The sequence below is a fragment of the Cuculus canorus genome, chromosome 11 (assembly GCF_017976375.1).
Source record: "Cuculus canorus isolate bCucCan1 chromosome 11, bCucCan1.pri, whole genome shotgun sequence".
Classification (NCBI taxonomy): Eukaryota; Metazoa; Chordata; class Aves; order Cuculiformes; family Cuculidae; genus Cuculus; species Cuculus canorus.
Genome location: NC_071411.1, coordinates 11,842,152 through 11,863,833, shown reverse-complemented (window position 1 = coordinate 11,863,833; position 21,682 = coordinate 11,842,152). Strand labels below are relative to the sequence as shown.

General features: G+C 41.5%; 1 long non-coding RNA gene across 4 annotated transcripts; it reads right to left on the bottom strand.

The window, feature by feature from the left end:
* Positions 1–1,213: 1,213 nt before the first annotated feature.
* Positions 1,214–17,993, bottom strand: LOC128853322 (uncharacterized). 4 transcript variants are annotated; one of them, XR_008451782.1, is made up of 4 exons: positions 17,570–17,993; positions 11,113–11,206; positions 10,799–10,904; positions 1,214–8,502 (listed from the first exon to the last, which is right to left on the bottom strand). It is a non-coding gene; the product is annotated as an uncharacterized LOC128853322 (long non-coding RNA). The 4 variants fall into 4 exon arrangements; XR_008451784.1 differs by lacking the exon at positions 11,113–11,206 and having other exon boundaries at positions 1,214–3,988; positions 4,864–8,502; XR_008451783.1 differs by lacking the exon at positions 11,113–11,206 and having other exon boundaries at positions 1,214–7,272; positions 8,349–8,502.
* Between the last annotated feature and the right edge of the window lie 3,689 nt (positions 17,994–21,682).

The following is a 21,682-nucleotide window of genomic DNA, read 5'->3' as shown; positions in this document are numbered from 1 at the left end:
CACTGAAAAGCAGGAAAAAATAGCAGCATCACCTCTTGAGTTGCTGGTACATTTCCACAGTAGTTTTTTTGTACCTTTCGCCCATCAAGTGCCCAGCAGCTCCCATTGTTCCTAATTGCCCTGTTGGAAAGTGAGTATTTTCTGGCTGGTAATTTCTGCCTGCTTCAGAACATGTCACACATTTGCTGTTTGGGGAGGCAGAGGCTCTTAGCACTTCAGAAGCACTCTCAGCAGCAGCAGGACCTGGCCTTTAAACCCTTTGCTCCAGTTATGAAAGTGAAATAGCAAATTATCCCGTGCTTTGTCTCAAACACTTGGCCGATACTGTCACACCAAGGTGAGATGTGTTACCAGAGGCATCTTCTTTTCTCCCTGCCACCAGAATTAACAGGGGCTGCTGCCTGCACTGGAAGGAGAACGTACTCCTTTGTGACTGGTTTGGTTTAACTACCAACAGCACAGAATTAAATGATGTGATCTTTAAAGGTCATTAACAAGTCCTTATTCTCGTTTTAGTGTAACTATGAAATCACCCCTGTGGTTATCCAGAATTAGACATGGCTTTATTTTGCAGGGCACAGATAACAATAGATTATATTCATGAAATCATGTAACAATTATCTCTAAAATTAGTCCGCACTCAGGGGACTGGTGAGCTGGATTGGAAAAAATGATTTTTTCCCTCCCACTCCAAATCCTGCCTCCTTAACCCATACCACCTTCCTATCTCTTATATCATTCTTTATTTGTGTTATGTTTTATTCTCACACAGTTCCACACCTGGCGATACCCAAAGAAATCAAAAGCCCCCAAATACTGTGTGACGGCAATTCTGGAGAGTTCTGCTCTGCACACGCTGGGTGTTTGTGCCGGTGTCTGAAGAAGCAGAGTTTGTCCATCAGTACCACACAGTGGGTACCAAATTTAATTAGTGCTACTCACACATGGGGGGGTTAGTTGAAAGTTACACCCAACTATCGCTACTCCTTGCAGCGGCTGCACCATCTACACCATCCTGAAGGATTCAACCAGGTTAAAGACAGTAAACTCAGCTTCTCCTATGTACCCAAGTGGGTGCAATGAATACATAGATCTTCTCACCGTCATCTGATTCACCCACCGTTCAGTAGAAGGAGGTAAAAAATGATGGTGCATCTTTCAGCCTAGTTGATGAGGAGCTGATTTTCCGGGGAAGCTGCAGACTGCTTTCAAGTTAATAAAATTATGTGTGGGTTTAAAGTAAAACTTTGCTGGACTGAGGTCAGAATGCTCAGCCTTGGGCAGATGTAAGTAAAAACAACATGATTTTCCACTCAAGAATAAAAAAAAGAGTCAAGTGCTTCCTTTTTCATAGCACATTCAGGCAATTGGGCTCTCTCTAGAACAGATGTAACTCTCCATGGATGCAGTGTCCTATACTTAGTGCCCTGTTTCTCAGAACTTCTCAACTCCTTTGTATATCGCCAAGCACAAAACTTCAGGCAAAACTGGGTGTTCAGTGAGTGCTCTGATCTTGCACCTTCGCAGAGGTAGAAAGAGCAGGTTCTTTTTGGCAGCGACAAGAAGAAGAGACAGAAAGTTCTGATCAGTCACTGAAAATTACCTCTCTCTGCTGAAATAAGTACTTCCAAAACAGAGGCAGCAAGACCTTTAGTATTTGCAGGAGTGAAACTATAACTTTCGCTGATCAATGGGTTTGATTAAAAAGTTATTTAGTTTAAAGGAGCAAAACTGATCTTGGAGCTCCTTCAAGGTAGATTGTTTGGCTCAGGTGAAAAGATGTATCATATTTACAGTGGCTGGGTTTGAGTGGTGCACTGGCCAATATCAGAGTAATCTCTTTTCCTTGTAGTAAGATATTCCTATAGAAAAAGTCAAAGTGGTAAGTGTGGGCATTTCACATAATTAAATGACTATTATCATTATTAATTTTTAAAATACGTATTTTGTTTAACAGAACAAGTTAGGTGCTGAAACTGTAGCTGCTTCATTAGGACCTATGTTTGATTTTAATGAAAATAATAGTACAAGTTTGCATTTGCAGCACCCGACTTGGACTACAGCACATCTACACTGGATCCAACATGCTCCAGGCCCATCTAAGTGAAAGCAGTCTCTTAACTACAGCTACACAAACCTGTCATTCACATGCACTATCACATTAATGATAATTTCACATGAAAAACTGCAGCTGGGTTGGACGGCTGCCGATGTGGAAAGCAGCTTTGCATGCAAAGGTTAACAGGTTTACTTGTAGAAATCAGAAAAAATACAGGCTCATATTTCATTCTGTAGCAACTGAAGTTATTTGTGGGTTTTTCTAACAGGAAAGACTACAGTCTGAAACCTCACCAGCGGGGTTTGCAGTGTCAGCATTTCTAAAGGGCTGAGCTGGATGAGGTCCTGACCACTACTTGAGTCAGTAACCTCCCAGGAAAACTTACAAGGGCTGCTTTCACTGATTCAGCTATTTCTCAACCTTGAGTAAAGGGGCATTATTCTTTGAAAGATCATTATTTGGACAAATCGAGTGCCTCATGGCAACACAGGAGGTACAGGCAGCTGAGGAAAGAATAGGATGGAGCCATTCAAAAGACAACATAACCAACAGCGTCTGTGCTATCGATGTCTTCCAAGAAAAGAAAGCAAATTTGATCATTTAGTTATTTATGTTCTACCATCCCAAGTCCTTTTTGATATTTTCATTGCACAAAGCAGTTTTCTCCACCTTCCAAAATACTCTTTATATGGAAAATGCTGATGAAGCACCACAGAGATAATTGCATCCCACTAGGTCTGGAGCAGCCTCCACACACAGACAGTCCACGCTTTCTACTCCTGAGCAACTGTCAGAAAACACTGACAGGCTGACCAACACTGACTGACTGCCACTGCCTGCTGGACACAGCCTCTGAGGATGTATGAGAAGTACAACCTGCTATTCTCCTGGAGTGTCTGGAGCTCCAGCTGCAGCCTGTGCCTTATGGGGAGGTTCCTTGGCTCTCGGAGCACAACTGGAGACTGCAGACCCCAGCATGTGAGGTCTGATCATAATGAAATAAGGGAAAGCCCAGCCCTAAAACCAGAACCCCAGAGCAATCTTCTCTGCGATGCTCAGGATGCCAGCAGACATCCTTGCTAAGCCTGTGCCAGGGCTTTGGGCTCTAGTCGTGGTACCGTGCCTGGCTGGTTTACATGCTTGCCTCTGAACTCGTCTCTAAAATGAAAATGTTCTTTTGTCATTCTCAGATAGGAAAATCCTCTCCTGCTGGGCTCCTGACTGCTTTTCATATCAAATAAGCCTCTTGCAAACAGGTTTAACTTTCTGACACCTCTCTCTAGCCCGACAGGTTAAACTGTATAAAACAGCGGGTTAAAAAATTGGTTTGGGGGCAATTAGTCTGCAAGAATCATTACTTGGAGAGTCCTTAGCACTGAAAAATATTTCAGATATTTTCATCCTGGCCCTGTTAACATTCTGAATAAGACAAAAGGCTGAAAAGAACCTGTCACTGTGTGCACTGTGTGCATTCCCTGTGGCTCTCGCAGTATAATGAGGCAGTTGTGGGTGTGTGACACATGCTGTTTTCTCACTGTTTGGGTATGTATGCTAAACACCATAAGTCTGCACAAGCTGAATTTTTACCTGTCAATTGCCATAATATGTCCCAGGTTTGGGCATTTTTCTAACAGAAAGCTAGGTTGTCAAGGAAATAAATGTTTATGCAGAACACTGGATTTATCACTGGAGTAAATCAGATGATGTTTGGGAAAAAAACTGTAGTGGAAGTTATCTACAGCCATAGCAATTCAATCGATTCTTCTTACCATAGTACTTCAGAACGTCCTTCTTGCAGGAGGTCTCAGGGAGCTTTACTCACCTGAGGAGCCATGAACACAGAAGCAATGCAGTGAGGACCTGGAAGCCCAGAGGAGAGGATGAAGTTGTTGCTGCCGATGGACAGTCTAGCCCATCATGCCAGGTCCACTGAGGAGAAAAGACTTGGAGGTGAGGGCAGCCTGGAGACCTGCCCCTTTATCTAGATGTTCATCACAGCTTTCAAGGTCAAGTGGGGCAGCTGCCAGGATATGAGTTTAGGAGTTCATGGTGCAGAAGATCAGCAGGGTTGGGTTTTGGGTCACCCTAAGTTGCCCCTTATTAAGAAGATACAGTTGCAGAGAAAAGAGTACTTATTTCACAGATCCCAGGCTAATATCATGCAGTCATACATTGGCTTTGGTCTTTAATCATTCCAGATACACAACTCCCACTGATGTCAGCACTGTTTTTGCATTCTTGCAAAATCAGCATTTTTTTTTTTTTTTTTACAGCAAAATCCCACACTCAGCTTTAGTGGGAACTGGGTGGCAAAAACATAGTGAAAAGTCCCAGGCAAGCCTCCTTTTTGACCTGCCTTAAAATTAAAAATACAACAAATAGCACTCAGCAGAGATCTAAGAAAATGCTGTATGACTGCCCAGCAGCAAATGGTATGCTTGCTTTTAAACAACGTCCTTCCATATGCACATAACATGTGTATAAATATACTTCTAAAAATATCGAGATTGATGTATGGACTTGAAGACTTCCTACATGTCCATGTTGCAATGCTACATACAAACACACAGCTGTTGAATATGGGTTCTAAACATTGAAGAGGAAACACTTACATTTATGCATCTTCTACTGAGCTCGTTTTAAAATGCCTTTTTAAAAATTCTGACCATGGAGTACTGCTGGAGGTAAAAAGTGTTTACTGGAGACTGAGCTATAATCTGGATAAAATAAGGCTGAGGTAGTACAACTTTGCTAGAGTTGACCAATTCCAAAGAAAGAGAATGAGAATCTGTTTATCAACTTACCTTACATTGCCTGGCTTTCACTGCAGAAATGATGTGCTCCTCACAGGTCAGTTGATATATGGGATCCTTAGGGAAATTTGCTCTTATGTCCATAGCCCAACTTCCCCTTTCTTAAGTGATATGAAAAGTCTGATCAGCAATGACTTCTGTGTTTTCCTGCCATTGCCTTTTGGATTCAGGGTCCCACCAAGGAGGAGGATGTTCTGCTGCATTTCTCTCCCCGTGGAAGCTGTAAAGCCGTTGCCATCCCCTTACAATGCCACCTTTGGGCAGGTATGGGTCCTTCAGGACACAGGAGCATCAGGGAGCAACACATAGGTACAACTACAAACTGGCAGCTCCCCAGGAGAGCAGAGGAATTTTTCTCTTCTACGTTTTTGCACTTACTAAGATATGACCTTATTCTTGGAAAATGTCTCTTACTCCATGAGTCATTTCTGTGGGCAGAAAAAAACTTTTTTCTAAAAGTAAATCAGAAAGCCTCACAAAAAATTCATGAGTTTATTCAATTTTGGAAGGACTGAAATACACTTAAACTTAATTTAGGATTCAGTTTCCCCCCTGCAGTTTCTCAGCCCTGGTAGGAGCTGTAGATATTTGACTCTGGAAGACAGATACTTTCAGATTTATTGTCAGTATGACAATGATTATGTAGCCCATTGAGATCGAGTGGTGTGATTTAGTGTTTTGGAGGCATTTGTCATGTTTGATGAATGCATCTGGCGATTCAGGGCAATGAAAATGTGAGATTTCCAGCCGGTGAGAGATAAAGGATGCTGGCTGATACATAAGGTTATGGCAGTAGCTATATAAGGTTACAAAAATTTTATTTGTTTCTCATTTAGAGTTTTAGAGAAAGATGGGAAGGAAGATATACTTTAGCTGGCTTTCCAAGGTAGAGACAAATAGGCTGTGTAGACATTTCTAACACTTTGACAAAACTTACTTGGGAACTAACTAATATTTTCACTTTCTTTTGTTCTTGCCTATCATCACTTATCTGCACATAGCATCCATGCAGGCACATCGGGGAGACCCTTGTAAGCATCTCCAAATTACCCCAGCATTCACAATTCTGAAGAAAGTCAGCGAAATACTTCGGTTTTTCATTTGCCTGCTGTGGAGCACACTGGGATTTGATACAACGCCAACTGTCAATGGGCAATTGCTATTAGATTGGGTCCAAAATGTAGGCATTTTCTCAGACAAATGGAGTCAAATGAGCCTCAGAAATTTCAGCCATATCCAGATAGCATCCAATAATTTATGTCTCACTTTGGTTTAAAAATCATAGATACAAAATTGCTTCTCATGAACACAAGGTATTTTCAAGAGTGTTTTATATTGCATCTTTGTAAAGAAATCATCTCACTCTGTATGGCATGAGGACATCCCATTTTAAACACAGGATGCCAGAGAAAGTACCTGGAATCCAATGTGACTTTTGTATTATCACTGAATCACTGATAACTTTCAGAGTATGAAGATGTCTTTATCAAATGTGGTGAAATGGCACAATGTGGAGGTAATCAACAGCTCAGAAGTGCCATTGCCGTCTCTGACAGAGCCATCTCCCGTTCCCTGAAAGCCATCATTGCTACAATAATAACTGGTAAAGTCCATTAAAAAAAAGATGTCTTTCCTGATGCTTTTCTATCAGGCATTCATTCTGCAGTAAGTTACAGTAATCCAACAGGAAATATCCCAAGTGTGAGCTTGAGATTCCATGTTCTCACTATCACCACTATTTTCTGATGAAGCCATACTTTGTGGCAGTGATATGATCAAGACTAAAGGCCTCTTCTAATATTGGAAATATAGCATTTACTCACTTCTCAGACATCTTTTTTGAGAGTCAAAAGAGAATTCCACACACACCCCTTCTAGCCAGATGCTTAAAGCTAGAGGCTCTGCTTTCAGAAGAAATCCACACCAGAAATTCTGTATACACGCGATGCCACATTGTAGTTTTCAGAAATTGGCTCGTAAAAACTCCCACATTCCTACCAAATGTCAAATTAGATCATTGCACTGCACTTGTCCCAATTCCCCTTCACAGTTTCCGTAGCACATTGTTCATCACTCCCTGTTCCACACAGTTGTCTTGCAGAGTTATGTCCTTTCTATGCTGGAGGAAGCTGACTTCAGTAGTGAATGGGCTATATTTTAGTTTGACAAATTCACAAATCCTTTAGTGATCCATTCAAATGCAAAGCACTATGTGAATACAAGCTGTTACTCCACCAAATTCAGCATGGCTGTTTGTGGAGCAAGGTGCTATCAGCGTGTTCGAGCTGGCCGCCGAATGTGAGATATTTAATGCAACGATTAGCTTGATTGTGCTCCAGTCTCTTCTTCATTTGGACTGCCAACAACCAGAACATTTCCATTCAGATTTTGCTGAAGTTTCTGTTATGAGGGGATATATTTGTCATGCTAAAATAGGAGATTTATATAGAATCATAAATACTTAGAGTTGTTTGGGTTGATAGGGACCTTAAAGATCATCCAGTTCCAATCCCCCTGCCATAGGCAGGAACAAATTCCACTGGATCAAGTTGCTCAAATCCTCATCAACCTTGCCAGAATACCTCTAGGGATGGGACATCCATGACTTCTCTGGGCAACCTGTTCCAGTGCCTCAACACCCTCACAAAAAAAATTTCTTCTTAGTAACTAATCTAAATCTACCCTTCTTCATCTTAAAACCACTACCTCTAATCCTATCCCTGCACTCCCTGATAAAGAGCCCCTCCCCAGACTTCCTGGAGGACCCCTTTAAGCAGTAGAAGACCGCTATAAGGTCTCCTTGCAGTCTTCTCTGTGATAAACAACTCCAACTGTCTCAGCCTGTCCTCTTATGGGATGGGCTCCAGCCCTCAGATTATCTTCGTGGGCCTCCTCTGGACCCACTGTAACATACCCACATCCTTCCTGTGTTGAGGACTCCAGAATCGAATGCACTGCTCCAGGCGAGGTCTCACAAGAGCAGAGTAGAGGGGGCGAATCACCTCCCCTGACCTGCTGGTCACACTTCTTTTGATGCAGCCCAGGTTATCGTTGGCTCTCTGGGCTGTGAGCATACATTGCCAGGTTGTGCTGAGCTTCTCATGCACCAGCACCCTCAAGTCCTTCTTTTCAGTGCTACTCTCAATCCATTCTCCACCCAGCCTGCAATTGTGCTTGGGATTCCCCAACTCAGGTACAGGACCTTGCCCTTGGCCTTGCTGAACTTTATGATGTTCACATAGTCCCACCTCTCAAGTCTGTCAAGGTCCCTCTGGATGGCATCCTTTCCCTCCAGCACGGTAAACATTATGTATACATTGATTCATGAACTATGGAGATGTAAAATGTTATGACTAATGTCTCCAAGCATATCCTGCTTAAAACCCCTCTTGATTTCAGTATCTTGCCCTGAAAAGTACCGAGTATTTTTAGCTCATAGGGTTGTGCTTGTAAAGGAATGCAGTAAACTCACCTACCTCTCCAGAATTAAAACCACTGGACAGTGGAGGCCAAATCATGCCCAGCTGAGCTCCACTTTGTGAAATGGCTCCACGGGTATTGGCTCCATGGGTAGTCCCACGAGATCCATGGGACACATACCTTGCTGGAAGTAATGGCGAACAATCTGGCCTGGAAGAAACATTAAATTATTTGTGCTGTACATGTTAGCCAGTTTCTCAGAATAAATTTCATTTATGTGCAGTAATAGCAAAACAGCGCCATTTTTGCCATTCTCACATATGGTGCTGAAGTGGTACCTCTATAACATCAAAGTGCTGCAGAATCCTCACAAACACTTTCAAATCAGCTTTTCAAAGTTATTTTGTTTATGTATATGGCTCTGAGAGCCTTGAAATCAGTGTCTCCATAGGTGAAGGAGAAATATTTACAGTAGTTGAACAAGGTGTGAAAACACTATGCATACAAAACTCATGTTAGAGGCTTTTTAAGGCAAAAAGAAAGGAAATTGAGGTTACTATTACTTCAAGAGCAGATGAAAAACAATGCTTACTTCTCTAATGGATATTGTAAAGAAATTCAGATGTGACAGTGCTAGTCTATCTTTCTGAAATATTTTAGTCTCTGGCTTTCAGATGGACAGGACATGCTCCATATTAACCAATACCTCATTTTACTTTATATTATTTAGAATTTCCAAAGAAAATGTATTCCACTCATATTCAGTAAAAGCAAAACCATGTTCTGCTGCTATTAGCCAAGCTTTAACTGAATCTGAAATTCAGCTTTCACTTAACAAAACCAGCTTTAGATGTACTAGAGCATCAATCCATATAGTAGTACTTATGAGGAATAAATTGATTTTCTCATTGTTCTATGTTGGCTAAAAATTATTTGATTATGTATTTAACTGCTAATGGAAACTCATTAGTAGATTTTCATTTCATGCTTGTTTGCACTTGCAATCCATTTCTTCTTGTCCAAAGGACTGTTTCATTTAGGTCGAGTGCTATAAATTTTCTTGTGTATAAACTGACAAGCATCAGCCAAAATTCAGGATACACGGTCTGAAATAGCTCAGGGCCATCATTTTTACAATGGCATCATTAAAGCAACAGATCTCCGGTGATTCATCATCACTTATTACTGTGCATATCGATGTTATAACTTACCTCTTAGTTTACTTGTTAATTTTGTTATCTTTGCTAGTGACAGTCCTTTGACATTTTCTTGTTTGTTTCTCCCTTGCATTCTCCCAAAGCTCCACAAGGCTACTGTCCAGCTTTTTTAACCCCAAGATGGGACGTGCTGGCAAGTACCCACCTGACTTAACTTTTTGCAAGGTGTCTGGATGCCAGACTGTGGAAGGCAGGAGCCAGGAAACCTTCTCCCTGTGGTTAGTCAAGGCACCTCATTAGTCCAGGCAGATCACCCCACCATTTCACCCCTGAGCCACTACCATGAGTTCAAACTATTTAATTTTATGTGGAATGTAAATTCTCCCACAAGGGCTTACCTGGCACCTTGCAGGGACAAGCCCTTCAGCCGTGCTTGGCCACTCCATCACTTCAATCACAATAACATTTTCAAACTATGAATGGCTGTGAGGATTAAGTATTGCACGTACATCCAATTATTTGAATGTATTACTTCGTATTTTGGCCACGATTCAACAAGAATGCTAAGCTCAGACGGTATGTTTTCAAAGAGTAGGCTGCGTTTGAGGGCTGAGACAGACACTGACTGAAGACCAACTTAAAAATTTGGTCCCTTTATCAGGCTAATACAGCATTAACATCAGTGCAGTCATATTTTTAGTTGTTCCTGACTTTTAAACCATCACCTACACCATTATTAACCTAGTTTAGCTGCACTTAACTTACTTTGATGCATGCTGCATATTTTGTGGCTGTTATCCTGACCCAGAGTTATTCCGTTATTCAAAAGCAGAGTTTGAAAAACCAGTGGAGTAACTTTTGCAACAGCAGGAGTTTATTTTGATTTTGCTTACACCCCTCTACAATGTCAGTAATTCTAAGCTTAGCATAACTTTCGCAGAGCAATGGGGCTGGAACAGAGGTTTGAGCCTCAGCCACATTTTCCTGTGAGCCCATGGGCCTGCAAAGGACAAGACCACATTGCCACTCCCACTGGGGCTTGGACTCATTAAAGCTTTGTTTGGATAAAAGAAATCAGCATTGTGTCGCTGTAACATCATAATTATCACAGTAAAAATCTCTGATGTTTAATAAAACTCTAACAAAACATATGCTCAGTGGTCACTCAATTTATTTGAAGGGATAATATCCTCTTCTAACACAGCCAAATGCAGCGACTGTGCCATCCAGTAATTTTTATATATTTGTTTTAAAAATACAGGTCAACTATACTTTCAACTGAATAGATCAAAGGAATGTACTTTTGCCCTTAAAGCATTAGGTAAGAAAATGAGCTTACTGCACCTTACCTCTTGTCTCTAAGATGTCCTTAGTCCACAGCAGCACAGGAAAGGCAACACAGCTTCATGGATTCAGCGCAGGTCCTACCTCCCAACTTCTCTTGTGAGCAATGTTCTGAGACAGATGCAAAAAGCTTGTCAGTGAGTATGAACGGGAGGAGAAGCTTTTTTTAGGAGAGGTCTTCAAAGCAACTTCAACTAGTGAACATTGCCTTCCTTTTTGCCCTTTTATCTCCCTTTACTTTTGCTCATAGAAGAAAACATAGCTAAATCTCAACTAGATCACACACAAGTAAAAAAATGGACTAGTCATCCCTACTAACCCATCCAATATTCCTTCAAGCATTTCCAGCTTATTCACAGATCACCCTTACATGTACTGCAGAACGTTGATGGAAAGCCTCCAACTGGTAGAAACTAGAACAGAGATTAGAGGTGTAGGTGCAGGAGTAGCAGATAACCATAACTTTTACACCAGGAGTTGCTTGACATTTTATTCCGGAGTTCTGAATTAAAAAAAAAAAAACAAAAAACCATGTGCTGATTAGTGAGGCAGAATTTGATCATAATGATTATGTCATGTTTTGTTTTCACATTAAAAATTAAAATCTTCCTTGTTCAACTTCAGCAGAGGTACTCTGAATTGACCCAAATATGAGAACTGAATCTCTTAGTACCATGTACTAATACAGCCCCCTCCCCGAAAAAATACGTTTGCCATAAAAATATCTATCTTAGCAACCAGCTTAACCCACTGAGGGTCTGTCTGTATTCCCGAGCAAAGAACTGAGAACAAGCAAGGGTTCTGAATGTGCTTGTTAAGTAGTCATGATCAATACAAATCTATTTTTCAATTAAGTAGAAGATACCGGGTACACGCGTATTGCCTGCAGGCCAAAATAGTTTAGACTAAAACTGGATTCCAGAATATAAAGTTGTGTTGGTTTTGCTCCGTCTTTTAAATGAGCTTTACCAGCATGTGACTCCAATCCTTGTGAATTCTGCAGATTGAATTTCCTTGCAGTAATGACCACTAGGAATTAGTGAAATGTTAATCTTCCCACCTGATGTGTATGAATCTAATCAATCTGATTACAAAAGAATACAATTTCTGATTTTACAGACTTTTTTCCCTGTATTTTAAAGCAAAAATAATAACTAAATAAAATGTGTAAAGGGGAGCAATGGAGGCTGACGGTAATTGCTTTACAAGAGATACAGTAATTGATGCTCTGAGGATTTATTGCAGAGCACAGAAGTTGAATTAGGAACTTAGCTTTATCTGGATTTGCGTTGCTTTGATGAAGTCACTGCATCTTTGCATCTTGATTTTCAGCTAAACTGTTCTTAATGAGAACGCTAATAATTACAGTAGGACTAAATTGTTTAAGGGACACAAGAGGATAAAAGACAAATTTTTATTTCATTTACAGCCACAAATGTGACACCGCTCTGCTGTCACCCCTGAAACATGGGAAAAGGAAGAAACACACCAGCTGAATTCTTCCAAGACGGCTACTTAGTACATTGAAGGCAGGTTATAAAGACAATCTAAAAAGGCACATCTAATTGTATTTCTTGCATAAAATTTTTGTTTGAGCCCACATGCGCTGACATAATTAAAAAGAAAACAAAAACAAAAACAAAAAACCAAGCAGCTAGGGCTGGATCCATGCAGGAGTCTGAGTCTGAGCAGGTATTGCAGGACAAAGATATTTCTCCAAGTCAGAAAATGAGGAAAACCAGAGTTGGCATATAGAAATATGAGGGATGTAGAGCAAGCCACAGCAGAACACTATGCTACTTTATTCATCAGTCAAAACCACGGTAATCTTCTCAGTAGCCACACAACCCAGAATGCTTTGACTTTACCCCCAGCAGTTACAGTCATCTCTGTGCTTGCACACAGTGCACAGAAACATATCAAATGATCCCTGAATTGGAAATCACAATATCGAGTCATCTGATTCAATATATTACCTCCAGTTATCTGAAACCATTCAAGACCTGATGAGCATAATTCCACAGGCAAGCTTAATATACCCAGAGAAATATGATGCCAATTATGAAAACAGGGTTTCTCAGCACTCTGCATGCGAAGAGCAGAAGATAATCGGGGATCTCCATGGTGACAGTGTTAAGGTAGCTGGGTTACCTGAATGATAATTTCCATCCTTTCATCTGATCTTCATGAGGTATTCACTTTTCATCTTTAGCTCTGAATGTGTTAGGTTTCTAATGGACAAAAATTGATAAATATCCTAGTATTTCTTAGAGGAAAAACAAATATGTTCTCATATATACTCTTGCAACTTAATTTGCCTTAACAATTTTTGCAGAGAGCTGCTAATTGTAGTGGGGAATTTGCCTTCTACACACATCCAGCCAGCATTAAATTGGACTAGAAAAAGGGCAAAACCACCTTGCTAAAGTAGATCTCCCAAAACTCTTAAAAGAAAGTTCCTTCCCTGTAGATCTGTACCAGGGGGAGTCACAGGTCCCCCACACCACCCAGCACTGCTTCTCCAAGAAACTCCACTGGAGAGCCAACAGATAACCTCTGATCTTTTTCATTTCCGTTTATCGCTCCCACAATAGCCTAGAAAATATGCTAGAAAATTAACGTGCATTGAGTTCTGGGCTTTCGTAATTTGTAAGACTGCATCCAATTCTCATTTTAGAGAAAAATTCTACTGAGATCTCAAAGCAATCTATCACTCTGAGGCAGAATTGACTTTCATTGATTTCAGAGGTATGACATGGGCATGATGGCAATGAAAGCCCCTGTTCCCTGGACTGTCAAGCGGCTGTTGCCTTTCTTTCCTTCTTGTGCTCAAACTTATGCTTATTAGAAAGCTGAACATTTTTCAGTTTGGCTCATTAAAATCTTCATTACCTTAAACAATCTGGTTTCTCTCCTGTTTCATTGTACAGGAATATCCTTGGAAGATGAAGTGCAAACCTGTGAAAGGAATCTTTCATGGCAGATGAGGCCAATGTCCTGACTCGGGCATCCAGCAGCCTCAGCAGTGTGAGGCACATTACGTCGTGCAGCAAAGCAGCAATAACACATGACTTCCAGTTACTGTTATCAGCTGCAAAACTGCTCTCGACACACTCTCCAAGTTTCCCCCTGAGGGCCAAGGGATGCCAGTGAGGAGATGACAGGCCCATTCAACCCGACTTCCATCCCTGCCAGGGCCAGTAGGACCTCTCCAGCCCAGCCACCAAGAGCTCTTTGCTCCCTGAGTTTTTAACAGGACAAGGCTTCATTAAAATTAATTCCCTGCATTTGATGCAGCAGGTAAGAAAGACACTGCCACAGCCGTGTGCTGTTATTCACAACTGCCACTCGGGCAGCGTACAGCTTCATGGGAAGTGGAGAACAAAAGCAAAGACTGATTGCTGTGCAATCGCCCAATTAACTTCTGCATTTTTGTTTCTAATCTACTTCTGCTTACTGGAGAAATAAATACAATAGATCATTAATGCCTATGTTCACAACGCTATGCAGTCACCTTTCCCCCCTCTCTTTACTGTGCCGTGTTATCTAACACCTGGCAGGAGACTTAAAAGGATTCTCGGCATCTCATTTCATATATTAGTGCTAAGTTTAGCTTCTGTAGGTAACAACTTCTGTTTAAACTTTAATAAAGAGGTGTGTTTAGAATCTCAGGGGCACACTCTCTACTCATTTGAAACAAATGAGGATTATATAAGGAGGAACAAGAGCTACAAATAGGATTCATAAAATTAATTGGCTCTAAGCTGTAGCTGAGCCATCAAAATTGACTGATGAGTGGCCAAAGCGTGTCTGTTCCACCTGGATAGTCCTGAAGACTGACAGGGCCAGGCCACCGCCCAAGCTGAACCACTCTCATGGGCTCTTGCAGCAGCTCTGTTGAATTCGGCACTCCTATGACTCGCGGCTCCTGCAGAACCAACCACCTCAGTACCACCGCCACACTCCCAAAGACTCTCCAAGAGCTCGAGGCTGCCTTGATGTTTCCATTTTTTGTGGTGCCATATAAGTTCTGCCTCCCAAGAGGCCCATTGATGCTGCAAACAAAACCTGGAACAGCACTTTGAAGTTTTTCATACCTCTGTATCAATTCTAACAAATAAAAAAATTACAGCACATGCATGAACATTCAAAGTAAGTGGAAAACCCACCCTTTATTCTTTGGCTACAATTGTCCGTCCAGCTGCCAGCATTCCACTGCACTAATCTATGGCTGCATGTGCTGTTCTCCCTTTGCTCAATTCATTTGTTGGACTAGAAACACCAACATTATTCTATATATTGATTATATCAAATATCATGCTACTAAATCCATCTGAGGAAATTTCTGGGATTCCATGCAGAAGCCTGTCTGCTACCCCTTCCCAGAATACTCCAGCCCCAAGACACGGCTAGGAGCAGGGCAGTTATGTGGCTCCTCCTCATTTAGCAAACTGCAGTTCATTGCTGGGAGGATCAGTTACAGCTGCCATGCTTTAATGAGATAATGTAAAACCTTTAGCTGAATCTTCCTAATTGCATTTAAAGCATATATATATATATGTGTATATATATAAATATTCTAAAATAGCTTCCACATGTTCTTCCATTCCAGAGCTCTCTTCAGTTACAAAACACTGAGGTAAGCGTGCTAAATTCTACCGAGATGTCCATCCCACCGATTCCCACCATGAAGCCCAGTTTTAGTTAGGCTCCTAGTACCTTTTCAATAACAAAACGCTGAAGGAGATGGAGCCCCGTGCCTGGGTTTTGCAGACTCACGGTGATGCTCTACCACAGGCTGCCTCTGTGCAGCTCTTTCTGTAGCTCTGAACTGCCAGCCCTGGGCAGGGTCCTGTCACCTTCCCTGAATGTGTGCCCTGAGCATCTTAGCTGAGATACATGGAGTCTGCGCATAAAGAATCCATAATCAGCTAGAAATTAAAAGAAACAGAAGTAAAACTTCTCTTACACCTTAACCGATATTACTGTGAGTATAAAGACTGAAAAGACAAAATCTCTTTTATCTTTCCTTTCTCTGAAGACTCTCTCAGCTAAGCAAGGCTGATTAACAGCTGCTGAAATCATCCCTAATTTCTCAGTGGTGTTTTACACACTATCATTGACATTTTAGTCAACAGAATAATCACCCCGGACAAAATACTACTTGTGATAATGTCCTTGGGTAATGAACATACCAAAGTGGTCACTAATGAAATAGCAAAGAAGCAGCATGATCATTTTTCTGTGCCCCCCAATATAATCCTTTGACAATTTTTGCCACTCTTGGTAGCTCGTGAAGGGAGGCTTGATGCTCCTTCTCTAAAAGAGAACTAACTAAACGTTAAAATAATTTGTATCCACACTAAATTGGAACTAGATGATCTTTAAGGTCCCTTCCAACCCAAACTATTCTATGATTCTAAATAAATTAAAAAACCCCTCATGTAACAATGGCATTTCTTAATACAGAATAACTACCAAGTTTAATACATATATTATTTCTTTCCAGATAAATCACAACTACTCAGATGCCACTCAGTGCTTGGAAGACTCACTAGAGGACCACTCTGCCTTTTTCGTCTCTTTATTGTTGTTCACACACAGATATAGGAGCAGCCATCAATCTGTCAATACATTTTTCAAAATAAGTGGGATGTACATGTGTTTTTTTAGGTAACCCCACAGAAAGAGCTCAGACTAAAATATCCCTCTAGATTTCAGTCTCTGGGATTCTTTCAGCTATTCAGTTATGGCTTCTGTTTAAAGAAAATGAAACCTTCCCCTGTTGATAATTTACTATTATCAGGGATCATCCGCTTCTCTGTGCCACCCCCACATACATGCTAGAAGTAATTGAGAAAGTAGTTGTTGACAGATGACTGTGTACACCACCATCATTCGTGTCGGAAAAGGGAAGCTGGAGCTGTGACAAAGCAGTGTGGCACTGACTTCTGCTGCTGGGAATCACGCTGTCACTCCTACTTCACACTATGAACTTAGTGGACTTAGTTCATAGTTGTCCAAACAGGCATTCACCTATGTACCTGCTATTATAAAATTAGTTAAAATATATATCTTCCCCTGTACCACTGGAAATATTTTAATATTTAATTTTTTCAGTCTTAGAGCAAACATATTACTTTTGGCAAACACTACAAAAGACAAATGGAATCATGTTGTGTTGCTTTAATGTAATATTTGGGAAAAAAACCTCACTACTTATATGCGTGTGTCAGTGTAAATGCATATCATTTAACAACCACATAATAAAAACCTGAACATTTTAAAATCTTCCAAAACATTCAGCCTTTTTGATGAAGCATTGAAATCCTGTCACACAGCTCACCACCAACAGCCAACACTGAGAGTATTATAACACCCTCTGAACCTTAGGCTTGAAGGAAAATAAATTAATTTTTTTTTTTAAATAAAACAGTGGAGAATATGCAAGATGTCATTAGAACATGACCATCCTTGAGGGACACTAACAGAAATCAGAGCTCAATTTAAAAATGAGAAAGGGACTCAAGTTAGTTGGATGAGTCACTGCTCTGATGGCTTTTTAGGTAGCCTGTAAATTGAGGGGGAAAAATAGGGATATTATGCATGAACAGTGGAAAGGCAAGTAAATATTTAAGGAGGAACCCATTGCAGATGGGGAAGTCATGTTCTACTTAAACTAAAGAAATATATCAACATTGCCAACCTTTCTTATCTTAGGATATACATCCTACATTTACCAATTGGCCAAAAGCAAGAGGATCTACAGTACATACCTTAGCGATGGGAAGGAGCCCTGGAAGCAGTTCACAGCAAGCAACACCAATGCCTCCCTGCATGTCCCACCTCTCTGTGTGGGCTTGGGTGGGTTGTGCAGCTGAGTCCCATGGACATTTCCAATGTCATCCCTAACTGCCCACCCAGCCCACTGGCTGTTCTTCCTCTGCCAGAGGTGTTGATTAACCAGCAACCCATGCACCAGCACAGCCTGATAAGAATATCAGATATAACCAGATATCATCCTGGCTGTGAAACCATCTCCAAACTGCTAGAAACCAGCACATGGCATATTAAAATACAGCAAGATCATCCTGTGTGCTTCCTCAAACAAAGTAGGTGACCCATTTTCCACATGTACCGATGGAGCATTTGATTTTCTAACCTTTCCTCTTGTATGACACAGGGGACAGCCCTGCTACTGTTTTCCTACAGTAATGGGCTTATGCTGCAGCCACACGCAATAAAGCTATGCAAATTCTCAGGGCTGCTCCTGCTACAGCTAATGGTAAATTCCCCGAGTGCTTGGAGGAACTTAGGATCTGGGTTCAGCAACCTTCTACTCCAAAGCAAAGAAAGCACTTATTTTTCACTGAGCCTCTTCACATAAAGAATACTATTCAAACACATTTATAGTTTTTAAACAAGTGTCTTCAGCTGGAACCTCAGAGACAAGTGCAGAGGGTTTATCAGTGGCAACAAAAGCCTCATGGCATTTCTTAGATAGAAAGAAAACTGAGTTTAGCAATTATTCATAGCCCTACATACGTTCTTTCAGACAGTCAAGCTGACTTGGCAGACTGAAGCTAATTGGGTTTACAGTAGAATGAAGCTTTGATTGAAGTGCCTCGCTTAAAAAAAATATTACATACACGCCCCCATGCCCCTGATAACATTACTCTTGAGCATGTAAAACAACCACCCCACATATTACCAAAGAAGAAAAGCAAAGATTTTTGTTGCTTTACCAAGCAAAGACCCACAAGTGAATAATTCTGAACTGTTTGATCTGCTGTATTCTGATCCATAATTTAGTGGCTGCAGAAACGCTGCGTGTGGCTGAAATTTCCAGGCTGCTTTTGAAGTTCATGGAACCCCTGCAGTCACCAAGGAGAGGGGGACACTGCTTGAAAAGCCAAGGTGGGAACTGAACAAAAGCTGTGCGGGAAACAGCTCCAAAGCTAATGCACAAAAAATTGGTTACAAAAAAAATGGAGAATGGAAATTAATGTAGCCTTGAGTTTACAGAGTAAATAATTCAAACTCTATGGCGGTGATTTATGAAAATAAAAAAAAAATATTTAACGAGCCCAGCAGGCAGCAGGTAATTCTATTTTTACATGTTAAGAGCAAAAATAAAAAGGCAGAAGCTTTTGCCTCACTGGGCTTTTTTTTTGTATTTCATGGTTACAGTTTAAAATAGAAAAGCTCCCGTGTGCTTCAGGGATATACTACACTCAGCAATTTTTTCTACTCGAGGGAGGGTCGCATGAACATTTCCATCACTGTTTATGCTGTGGGTTTCAATTTCCACATAGCCATGTGGAGAACTCTTCCAGGCATTCCTAGGAATGAGCGGTTTTACTGGAGAGGTTTTACAGAAATTATGCAACCTACACATTTCAAAGGAGAAGACATTTTTGCAACAGCCTGGTGTGGGACTGCACTCACCACAGACCTGCTGTGCTCGTCAAATACTTTCTAAATCAATGCATGTATAATTTCACATAGAAATTCAGATCATGGACCTAATCTGTCTAACAATTCTGGGTTACTTCACAGGGAAAAATACAAAAAAGTGGCACAGTGTCTATGTTCTTGAAGAGAGATGAGATGTGCAAAGACAGGATGTAATGGAAGATGCTTTGTGCGAAGCGGAAGAAAGAGGCGGTCCAGCACATTGGCTAGAACGCGAATCGGACAATACCACAATGGAGACAAGCTGACTGACTTTGACTTCATGCTTAGGCACCTAGCTGAGCGTCATTCCATCACCTCAGGGGTAATCACTAAAATGCAGCCAGATTTAGGGGGCAAGTAGCAGCCTGCATTAGTAAAACCAGGATTGAAAAAAAATCATTGAGAAGGAAATGCTGAGGTTAAAACCCTGAACTGAGCAATCTTTGGCAACATGGGGAAGGAGCTGTGCCACACATCCTCCCTGCCATTTAGTTATTCTGCCCGTCTTATTTATTCAATGGTTTCAGAAGAAAATCTGGTCTTCAAAGCTGATGATCTACCCATCTGCCAGCTTTATCAATCAGCATCCATGAGCCCCGGCTGTGCTGCACATTGACACCTTTTTCGTTGACTCCCATATGGTTCATTGTGTGAAAATGCCTAATTAAGAGAAGATGATGAGATTTCTAGAAAGTAAACCTTATGACTTTCTGTGGAGGAAATATGAGCGGTAGTGCTAAATCACAAGAGGTGGTAAGTACAGGCAGAGAGGCGACTTTGAAGGTAAACTGCTGTCTCAGAGTGTCATGAGCTCTCAGAGGTTTAGACTTCAAAATTACACATTTCATGCGCAGTACATTTGCAGCCTGACAGCAGGATTCCCCCAGAGAGGCTGGGGAAGGATCCTTGCAGTACTGCACACAGTGCTTTGTCAGATCAAAAAATCCAGCCGACAGTGATCGCAGATCAGAGGAGCTTACAGCTATTAAATCCAACAATTTGCCACTCTCCAGATGTAAAGCAGAATAATTCACTCCCCATGCGTTAATAAATGACTCTGCTTCTTAAATGCAGCACCACATACAACAGAGGGATGGACTGCACATTAAATTTGCTTTTGACAATGTGCAAAACAGTATATCAAAATTCTCCCCAAAAAAAATCAAATAACCCCACATAACCATGCGACGGCAGCCATGCAGACGCGTAGCCCCTACAGTATGCGATGATGGACCGCTGGAGCCAGGGCAGCCCCAGCCACCAGTGTCACCACTGCTCCCAGTCCTGGGGCTGCAAAGGGCCCTCATACGCACCTCAGTTTGGGCATGCTGCAGCCAGGACATCCACCCACATCTCAGTGATTTCTGCTGCTGAAAAACCACAGCCAAAGGCAGGTTAAAGGGGCTGATACGGAAATCATCCTCTCCCTGAATGACTTGCTGTAGCTCCTACAGCCTGTGAATGCCCCACCTGGATGCATCCCAGGGAAGGCTTTTCTTTCTGTCACGTTTAACTCTGAACCAACTCATGACCTTGAAAAGAGAGTGAAATTATCTCATGAGATTATGTAGCAAAAGAACAAGAGGCTTACAGATAGACATGGTCTAACACGCTTTGTCCATGGGATTGGAAGAGCAGAGAGAACCTTCCTGCAGGTTTTGCTTGACTCGACTAGGGTAAATCCTACAGAATCCTTTACAAATTCCACAGATAGTCAGCAAGCTGAGTTTCCACCAGCTATGAAGTCCCATCCCTCCATATCAGTCTAAGGCAGCAGAAAATACAGCCTTGCAGCCCTCTAAAAAGTGTTTTTATTACCCTATTTAAGCAGCAATTCACTGAGCTGACTCACACGTCTTCCCTTGGGCACTTGGCTCATCTGAAGGGCATGAGCTGCAAAAGGATGGGTAAGAACAGGCAGGACCAACCTCCCTGTGCATGGAGAGAGGGATGTGCATCATCCCACTGAAACCACCATCTCCATCGCCCACTGGTAGCTGAGGCCAAGCCAGTGGAGCTGTGCAGGATAGTGTCATACCAAGGTTTCACACCCATGATCAGCTACACAGTCACCATCAGATGTTGCTGTGGCATTGGGAAATCATTTCGCCAGTATTGAAAATAACAAAATAAAGTCACTTTCATGGGAAAATCCATACAATTCCCAGCTTCTGCTGAGAGCCTAAATTTGGTCTCCTTGGTTAATTTGATCAGATGCCATGAGTGAGGGCAAGATTTGAAACCACAAGTCATTTTTTTCCTTGGAAGAGTGGATAACTGAGTCTATTAATCTGACAATACATTTAAACTGAGTTATTGTGACAAGGGACTTCCATTATCCATTTCATCGAGTTGCAAACTGTCAGAATAAATCTCAGGGGGTTAGTGGAAAAAAGCTGCCTTCCTTTGTTTGCTGTTTTTATATGCCACAA